At 39.5% G+C, this 10,684-nt stretch overlaps 1 non-coding gene across 1 annotated transcript; it reads right to left on the reverse strand.

Moving 5' to 3' along the window:
- Positions 1–202: 202 nt before the first annotated feature.
- On the reverse strand, positions 203–320 carry LOC112584843. Its single transcript, XR_003109238.1, has one exon. It is a non-coding gene; the product is annotated as a 5S ribosomal RNA (ribosomal RNA).
- Positions 321–10,684: the final 10,364 nt, after the last annotated feature.

The raw sequence follows: 10,684 nt of genomic DNA on the forward strand, positions 1-10,684 counted from the left end.
CTTTGCGACCCCATGGACTGTAGCCTACAAGGCTCCTCTGTCCATGGAATTTTCCAGGCAAGAGTACTGGAGTGGGTTGCCATTTCCTTCTCCAGGGGATCTTCTCGGCCCAGGAAATGAACCCGGGTCTCCAGCATTGCAGGCAGACGCTTTACTGTCTGAGCCACCAGGGAAGCCTAAGATTTAAAAAAAAAAAAAAAAAAGCCTACAGCACCAGGCATTCCCAGGTGGCCTCCCATCCAAGTACTAACAGGCCCGACCCTGCTTAGCTTCCGAGATCAGACGAGATCGGGCACGTTCAGGGTGGTATGGCCGTAGACTCCTGCTATTTACCTGGGGCCAAACTATGGTGGAGATAATGAAGATAATGGTGACCTCCTTCAAAAGGTCCCATGCATGTACTGCTACACTCAGTGCCCCCAACCCTCCAGCAGGCCACCACTGACACATGCCTCCACTGGAGACTCCTAGACACTCACAAGCAAGTGAATGTCTATATCTAACCTCAGTTACATCCTGTACTCCAGCACTGTGAATAACCTAATAATTTGTAAAGAGCTAGCATTTCCTCATGCCTCCCTATCTTTCTATGTGTGATTCCTTCTATCTGAAATGTCTCCTCAACCTTCTTATGGCTAAGCTAATTTTTCAAAAATCAGCTTTGATATCATTTCCCCTGTGAAGCTGTCACAGTCTATAGGCATACCTTGCACTCCTCACATTGAATTAGAATTGTTTTTCTTCTTTGGTTTTCCCACTAGATTGTGAGCCTTGTATCTCATCTCCTATGGTACCTATATTACTATTTTTTCCTGTTGTTCAGTCATGTTCAATTCTTTGTGACCCCATGGACTGCAGCTTGCCAGGCTCCTCTGTCCTTCACTATCTCCTGGAATTTGTTCAAATTCCTCTGCATTGTGTCTGTGATACTATCTAACTATCTCATCCTGTGCCGCCCCCTGCTCCTTTTGCTTTCCATCTTTCCCAGCATGGGTGTCTTTTCCATGAGTTGGCTCTAGTACTATTATAGGAACTGAACTATAGCTAGGTACTCAGTTTTGAATGAACATGGGAAATTTTTTCTGTTAAGCCAAAAATTATTTGAAGACAGCTATTATGATATTAAAAAGCAGAGATATTACCTTGCCAACAAACGTCCATCTAGTCAAGGCTATGGTTTTTCCAGTGGTCATGTATGGATGTGAGAGTTGGACTGTGAGGAAAGCTGAGTGCCGAGGAATTGATGCTTTTGAACTGTGGTGTTGAAGAAGACTCTTGAGAGTCCCTTGGACTGCAAGGAGATCCAACCAGTCCATCCTAAAGGAGACCAGTCCTGGGTGTTCATTAGAAGGACTGATGCTGAGGCTGAAACTCCAATACTTTGGCCACATCATGTGAAGAGTTGACTCATTGGAAAAGACCCTGATGCTGGGAGGGATTGGGGGCAGGAGAAAAAGGGGACAACAGAGGATGAGATGGCTGGATGGCATCTCTGACTCGATGCACATGAGTTTGGGGGAACTCTGGGAGTTGGTGATGAACAGGGAGGCCTGGCGTGCTGTGATTCATGGGGTCGCAGAGAGTCAGACACGACTGATGGGCTGAACTGAACTGAACTGAACTGAACTGATTATGACTAAGGGGCTTCCCAGGTGGCATTAGTGGTAAAGAACCCACCTGCCAATCAGGATACATAGGAGACTCAGGCTGGATCCCTGGGTCGGGAAGATCCCTTGGAGAAGGGCACAGCAACCCCTGCAGTATTCTTGCCCAGAGAATCCCACGGACAGGGCAGCTTTGCCGGCTACAGTCCTTAGGGTTGCAAAGAGTCCGACACGACTGAAGCGACTTGGCATGCATGTACATGTCTTAGCTTAAAAAGTTAAGACTGCTGAAAACTCTACCATGCTAATAATTAGCTCTGAAAGACCAATCCTTACAAAAGTCTTTCATTTCTACTTAGAATTATTTAGGAAGGTGTTTGCAGGATCTAGAAAGCAAATCAAATATTTAACCAAAATATGGCGTGAGTGTGCACTCAGTTGCGTTGGACTCTTTGCGACCATCCGCCAGGCTCTTCTGTCCATGGGGATTCCCCAGCAAAAATACTGGAGTGGGTTGCTATGCCCTCCCCCAATGTATCTTCCCCACCCAGGGACTGAACCGGAGTCTCTTATTGGCAGGCGAGTTCTTTACCACTAGTGGAACCTGGGAGACTGGCGCCACCTTCTACATGGAAGAATAAGTCCCTATGGAGCAATGAGAAGAGATACGTGTACCTACTTTTCAAAAAAGGTCAACCTGTTAACAAAATCACCGTCAAACTTTCTGTGCCTTCCCAGTTTGAAAGTAGATATGGCACATGAATACCTGTGGTATTATTTTTCTATACTTAACTGTATTTTTTAAATTGTCAAAATGAAAACTAAAAATAACTTTGAAAAGCTATGCAGAAACTTTCTTTTGCCTTGCCCCACTGCTTGACTTAAATCCTTATCCATCTATTAAAGTTATAAATAAGAGTACGTACTGTATGTGAGGTTTATTTGTTTGTCAATATGAAGTGTCTACTGAGGCTTCTAGTGTATTTTTCAAAATGGTTTTTACCTCTTCCAATGTAAGTACTAAAACTATTTAACTCTTCAGAAGCTATTGTCCCTTTTTTTTTTTTTTTTTAACAGCACTGGAAGAAATGGAGGATAAGTGCTGCTCTCTCCATTTTGGATGAGTGGATGCAGTTGTAAATGCATCACTGTCTGGCTCTGTGTCTTTCTGAATCACTACATCAAGGTCCCTGAAATGGTAACATTTTATGGCCTACAAAAAGTTTCATCATTAACTACCTTCTTATCTTCTATCCTTACTCCCCACGTGTCATGCTCAGTCGTTCGGACGTGTCCAACTCTTTGAGGCCCCATGGACTGGCTCATGGAATTTTCCAAGCAAAAATACTGGCATGGGTTGTCATTTCTTCCTCCAGGGAATTTTCCTGACCAGGGATTGATCCCCGCATCTCCTGCATCAGCAGGCAGATTCTTTACCTCTTGAGTCACCTGGGAAGCCCTACGGCCCATGTATAATAACTTAAATAAGTACAGCTTTCAGAATTTATTGATAAAGTATAATTTTTGTTTACTATTTAGACTTCTAGAGATAAACTTTAAAGCCTAGTTACTAAGATTAATTAGGAGGGAAAGTATTATAATTTAAATTACTTTTGACTTACTTCTTCCAATTACTGATTTATGCTAAGTTGAGAATTGCTACATATTTTGGATATATATCTAACTGTTAGATTCTAGTGTATTTGTGGTTACCAATACGTCTTTTAGAATCTTAGAAACAATCATATAGAATATAAATTTATTTTTAAACATGCTCTCAAGGTATCTAAATCACTATTTTTGGATTGTAGTGTCAGGAGGCAATAGCCTGATTGTTTTGGTTAGAAATTCGTTGTGTGGTTTTTGCATCTATATGGAGGATCTGATAGGCTCCATCTATAATAAGCAGCTTATTCAGTATGTTAATTTTTTAAATGCTGCTCAAAAAAAGAGGCTGCCTTCTTCTGATAAACCCCAGACTTTAATAACATGTCCTCTGAATTAATTCTATAAATGCAGTACTAAAGTTCAGCACAGCGATCTAGGCTGTTTAATTAGCTCACAGCTGCACTGCTGGGATAACATTTCTTGTTGAAGAGTTAGCTTGGTTTTCATTTGGGCTCTGGTTCATAGTTCAGTGGTCATTTGAAGCATTCTTAAAGAATTGCTTGTATTTGCTTTTAAGGAAGACCATATACTCTCTTGCTTGATCATTACTCAGAAACACTTACTAGTAATCTTGTCATGATTACTTTATAGCTGTTGATTTGGCCTTAATATAATAAAGGGTGGCAATCTTCTAGACATAGAAGGAGCCTGTGGGATCAAAAAATTATCTGAGTTACTAGTTAACTAGTATGTAAGTCACACAGAGCCTAAATCTCAAGTGCTTTACTATTTCAAAATTCATTAAGCTTTTAAAATCTCCTTTTTAATGATGAATATTTGTTGTTCAGTCCCTCAATCGTGTCTAACTCTTTGTGACCCCATGGACTACTGCACACCAGGCTTCCCTGTCCTTCACCAACTTCCAGAGCTTGCTCAACCTCATGTCCATTGAGTTGGTGATGTCATCCAACCATCTTGTCCTCTGTCATCCCCTTCTCCTCCCACCTTCAATCTTTCCCAGAATCAGGGTCTTTTCTAAGAGTCAACTCTTCACATCAGGTGGCCAAAGTATTGGAGCTTCAACTTCAGCATCAGTCCTTCCAATGAATATTCAGGGTTGATTTCCTTTAGGATTGACTGGTTGGATTTCCTTTCAGTCCAAAAGACTCTCAAGAGTCTTCTCCAACACCACAGTTTGAGAGTATCAATTCTCCAGTGCTCAGCCTTCTTTATGGTCCAACTCTCACATCCATACATGACTACTGGTGATGAAGAATATAGATTATAAAATTGTAATAAAATCCCTTTTAAGCTGTATTCAATTTGACTGTATTTTCTACATTTCCCAGTGAATTGTATTGTTTGCACATATACTACAAAATATAAAGACAATATAAAATGTGGCAGATTAAATGGGAGTTGAATATAAATACATATTCATTTAATGTCTACTAGAAAACAACTACATGATTTAATTTTATACTTACAGCCACACTAGAAGACTGTCTCCATTTACACAGGGAAGAACCAAAGAATCAGAATAGTTAAGGCACTTGTTCAAAGTCACATAACTGGCAAATTTCAGAACTGGGATTTGAATCCAGGCCTGATTTCCATCAAAACTCAAGCTGTTTCTAAATGTCATACTGCCTCCTCATCAAACCCAAGTTTAAGATTCATCTTTCACATAATATTCAGTTTAATTCTCTTGGCATGAGTTTACACAATGTGTACTATACTGTCACATACTTAGGTATTTCTTTGGAATTATTTTTATTGTTACTTCATGACTTGTTGAGGCTACTGGATGCACATATTCCCTGGGTCCAGACACTATATGTTCTACTTCTTTTTATGCCTCCCAGCAAGAACTACTTTGGACAAATGATACAATCTTTTACACTGGTTTTATCTCTGATTACAGAGATATTTAGTTAAAATAGGACTACCTCAATGAAGAAGGCTGAGTGCCAAAGAATTGATGTTTTCGAATTGTGGTGCTGGAGAAGGCTCTTGAGAGTCCTTCCTTGGAAAGCAAGGAGATCCAACCAGTCAATCCTAAAGGAAATCAACCTTGAATCTTCATTGGAAGGACTGAGGCTGAAGCTGAAGCTCCAATACTTTGGCCACCTAATGCAAAGAGTCGACTCATTGGAAAAGACCCTGGTACTGGGAAAAATTGACAGGAGGAGAAGGGGGCATCAGAGAATGAGATGATTGGATGGCATCACCAACTTAATGGACATGAGTTTGAGCAAAGTCTGGGAGATAGTGAAGGAAAGGGAAGCCTAGCATGCTACAGTCCATGGTGTCACAAAGAGTCAGACATGACTTAGTGACTGAACAACCTCAAAAAACGTTCCCAGGAAGACAGAAGGCCATGTACGCATGCTTTATCAGTAGAATAATGATAGTTCAAAGAGAATTTAACACCCCAAACCAAAATGGTAAAATTTTCATCCTTGTTGGTAGATTATTTAGTGTTGAAGTATTGTTGTAGTCCTATAAATGAGGCACTATTACTTGGGGAAAATAATTTTGCTGTGATAAACTCTTTATTCAATGGTAAAGTGGCTTCATATAGCTTACACTGAAACAAGGAATGTAAGAAATATTTTAAAATTTAAATATAAAAAGTTAGGTGAATTATATAAGAAATGAAATGACAGTGACCAGACATACAACTCAATTCAGGGACTGTGTTATGATGGTAGCAGAACATTAAAAGGGGGCTAGAGTTTGGAACTGGGAAAGCCAGAGAGGCAGACAAAGTGAAAATCTTGACAAGACAAGGTAATCAGCCATCAGAGCATTTTTTTCAAGAAACAGGCATAAGTAAAATTCAAGATGAACCAGGGAGGTGGAAACTAAGCAATAAGCAAGCAGAAGTGAGTATAAATAGATGTGAGAAGTAAGTCTACTCACTGGGTCAGAAACTGGAGAGGCAAGCAGAAGATCATGAGGACACGGTCACTGGAGTTTAAAGAGCTACTGAAAAGAGTATTTACCAGCACGGTTACTGGCAGAGTGTGAGAACCCGGAAGCCATAGATTCCAAAGGAGAAAGGCAAAGCAAAGAGTCAGATCTTGGACTTCTAGGGGCTTCCCCAGTGGCTCAGATGGTAAAGAATCTGCCTGCAATGCGGGAGACCTGAGTTCGTTCCCTGTGTCGGGAAGATCCCCTGGAGAAGGAAAGGGCAACTCACTCCAGTATTCTTGCCTTGAGAATTCCACAGACAGAGGAGCCTGGCAGGCTACAGTCCATGGGGTCAAAAGAGTCGGACACAGTTGTGGTGACTAACACTTTCACTCACTGGACTTCTAGCCTGCAGAATTGTAAGAAAGTAAAGTACCTTAAGTCATCCATCCAGCATGTGGTGTGTTATTATGGCAGCCCTGGCTGACTAATACAGTCCAATTATCAATGCCCATGACCATCCCTACTGAGAACTGCACCAGACTCCCCTGAACTCTTAACAACTGTAACCACAATGGGAAACCCCATCTCTGAGTCATCAGGGAATATTGTGCAAACCTACATTGCTATAAAATTGTATGCTAAATTTGCCTGGGCCTTGGGTAACATTTTATCCTTTGCTCACCCTTCAGTTTCTTTCACCAGCCCATTCCAGTCCTTCCTTAACCTTATTCAGTTCTGGCTTATGACGGTAAACACCTATGACTGTATAATGAATATTAAGATGGCATTTGTGTGCCTGTGGCACCCCTCCTCTAAACTTCAAGTTTTACTTTTCTCACACTCTTTTCTTCTTGCCTTTTTCTTCTACATCAGAGAAAGAGATGCTGCTTTTTCTTTCCAAGGTGACTCCCCTCTGTTTTAGAACCTATCTTATTCTGATCTGCACACTCCCCAGCATTATCAGCTTTCCTCACCATCAAAACCACATATATCAACAAACTGACTTTCTCTGACCTGGTTTTTGATGATTGGTAAATTGGCTTTTTTTTTTTTTCAACATAGCTCACCCTTGAACACATGGGTTTGGGTTCACTTATACGTGGATTTTTTTTTTTTTTTTTTTTTTTGGTACATACATATACTATAGTACTGCTCCATTTGCAGTTGATTGGATCTGAGGATTCAGAACCTCTGGCACAGAAGGAGGGCTGACTCTAAAGTTGTAGGTGGATTTTCAACTTCTGGGAGTGTGGGTGCTCCTTAACAGCTGTGTTGTTCAAGGTTTAACTTTATTTCTACCTGGAAGAAAAAAAAAAGACCCTGAAAGGAGTTCCCTCAGGTCACCAGAATAAAAGAACAAGGCAGTGAATAAACATTTAGAATTCATCATTGGAGAGGTGATAGTTCATTTGTTTATTCATTTCAAACTAATTTTATTTTAATCACCTATTATGTGCCAGATCTTATTAAGCCTGGCATGTAATAAATGTTTAATAAAAGTTTCTTTGTATAAAAAGATAGATTAATTACTATGTCGATGCTAATGCCTCCTAAGAAGGTATTGTCCATGTTTTCCTTCCTTAGTAAGCTGGTAGGATAACTGTCAAGATCAACAAATGATTAATGAATAAATTAATGATTAACATTATCCTTACCCTCAAGGGTCTGAAGTCATGCAAATGGGTAAATTTTATGAAAGTTTGGATAGAAATGCTCAAGTAGAAGAACTTACTGTTGGAAACAGGGAAAGACAAATAAGAACTAATGAAAAACACAATAAGAGATTGTCATGACAAAGGGGGAAACAGAGACTGTGAGGTGCATCAAAGTCACCTAAAGGAACTGCCAAAAATGTAGATCCTGTAGGTCCTCTCCAAACAGTCTGAATCAGAAGCTCTGCCACTCCGGCTCCAGGAACCTGAACTGCTAAGTTCACACAGGTGATTCTGCCCTACATTCTAATATCTTGAGAAACAAAGGAGGAGTTTCAAAGGAAAGGTAGGCAATAAAGAAAAATTATATAAAACCATTGTGGTGCTGGAGAAGACTCTTGAGAGTCCCTTGGACAGCAAGGAGATCCAACCAGTCAATCCTAAAGGAAATCAACCCTGAATATTCATTGGAAAGACTGATGCTGAAGCTCTAATACTTTGGCCACCTGATGGGAAGAGACAACTCACTGAAAAAGACTCTAATGATGGGAATGATTGAGGGCAGGAGAAGGGGGCGGCAGAGGATGAGATGGTTGGATGACATCACCAACTCAATGGACGTGAGTTTGAGTAAACTCCGGGAGATAGTGAAGGACAAGGAAGACTGGTGTGCTGCAGTTTACCGGGGTCACAAAGAATCAGACACAATTTAGTGACTGAACAACAACAACAACAACAACAACATAAGCACTAAATAATCTGAAAAATGTAAAATGTACCACAGATCTGAGAAAATCCTTCTGATTTTCCTATTTTTAGCATAAAAAGATACTGAAGTAAACACAGATCAGGGAGGGTGGAGCAGAAAGCTGTGAGTCTGGACCCTTGATGTCTGTGTTCAACAGCTAAATCAATCATATTATCACCTACCCCTGAACTTTTAGTGTGAGAATAAGTCCCTACTTATTAATTAAATAAAAATGTTTTTTCTTGTTTATAGCACATTCACTTTGTAATAAGGGATAAAGACTACATGCTTACTAATAATAATGACAACATTTATTGAGCATTTAGTACACACCAAATATTCTAAGAGCTGTACATAAACAACTCACCAAACGTCACAACAAGCCTAGATGCACCGTAACTCACCATTACTAATGGAAAAATAAATGAGTTACTCAAGGTGAAATATAACAAAGGTAGAAATCTGTTTCATAGATAATAAAGTGTTAGTCGATCAGTTGTGTCCAACTCTTTGTTACCCATGGACTGTAGCCCACCAGGCTCCTCTGTCCATGAAATTCTCCAAGCAAGAATTACTGGAGTGGGTTGCCATTTACTTCTCCAGGGGATCTTGCCAACCCAGAGATTGAACCTGGGTCTCCTGTATTGCAGGCAGATTCTTTACTACCTGAGCCAGCAGGGAAGCCCATAGATAATACAAGGATAGGAAAATGGACATGGTAAACCTGTTTATTCTCAGTACATTTCCTGGCATTTCTATTGCCCATCTTATTTTGCATTAATTTGAATCTGCTAGACATTTTGTGGCACAAATCAGGTCCAAATCCTCCTGTAGGAAGTCTTCCTCAACATTTAAGTAAGAGCTCCTCCCTCTTTTTTTTGATTCTGTGGAATTTAGATTTAGTGCCATAACCCATGACCTAGATATTACATATGGGGTAGAAAAAAAAAAAAAGCCTTATACCTTGAAGAGTACAGGATGTTAAATAATTCCATCAAATTTTGACATCTAACTGTTCACATTTTTCATCTATAAAAATTTTCCATTCTGTGACTTGAAAATTCTTATTCTAGGGTTACCTGTAATCATCCATGATTTAATTCAGAACTAATAGATAACAGTTCTCTGTTGTTTTCGGCTAAGTAATGTTTCTCTTCATATCTCTCTCTGGTAATTCAGGTTAATGGAAATTTGAGAACACACACAACTACTTTCTATGAAGCATTGAATATTTTTCCTCTCCTGCCTCCGTACACCTGTCAGCTTTCTTTAACAGTCTGTGGTGATTAGAAGTGACACATTCACACATGTATAAATGTGTATTTTGGGAAATGATATGGTTTTAAAAACATGCTGCTGTTGGTATGTCTTTATTTTGTCCCCTTGCTAGATGCATGTGACAGAATTTTCAAGGGAATAAAGATTCAAATGCTTCCATTTACACTTAATTACATTGAGGGTTTTAGAAAATTCTCTCCACGAGTTATACAAGATTAGTTCATACTGAGTTGGTCAACCTATCAGAAAAGATGTCAATAGTTTAGATTTATGCCACTAAATGGAACATTTGGAAAAAACTCTGATGCTGGGAAAGATTGAAAGCAGAAGAGGGTGACACAGGATGAGATGGTTGGATGGCATCACCAGTTCAATGAACATGAACTTGGGCAAACCCTGAGAGATGGTGAGGGACACGGAAGCCTGGCGTGCTGCAATCCATGGGGTCGCCAAGAGTCGGACACGACTTGGCGACTGAACAACAAAATGGAACATACTTTTAACAGTTTGCAAAATACATCATTTTGAATACACAGTCTGTCTTCAAACAATGTTAACATTTCCAATGGTAACTTGCCATAGGATTTAAATATCTTTATATACTGTTTTCACTGTAACTAAAAAAGATATTTAAATTGTATTCAAATAATTTTGCAAAATTAAGTATTTCAACAATAAATTGTATCATTATATTGTTCTTATGTGGTGATATATCTCCGGATCAATTAAACCCATAAAATAAGTGAAGTATAAGATTAAAAGGATATGATTATATCAAACACAGTGGCATCTTGTAAGTAGCTCCATTTTTTACATAAATGCTATTTAAGCAGACCAAAACTCTTGATTTTTAACAATGAAAAATATGCCATTAA

The sequence above is a fragment of the Bubalus bubalis genome, chromosome 4, assembly GCF_019923935.1.
Source record: "Bubalus bubalis isolate 160015118507 breed Murrah chromosome 4, NDDB_SH_1, whole genome shotgun sequence".
Classification (NCBI taxonomy): Eukaryota; Metazoa; Chordata; class Mammalia; order Artiodactyla; family Bovidae; genus Bubalus; species Bubalus bubalis.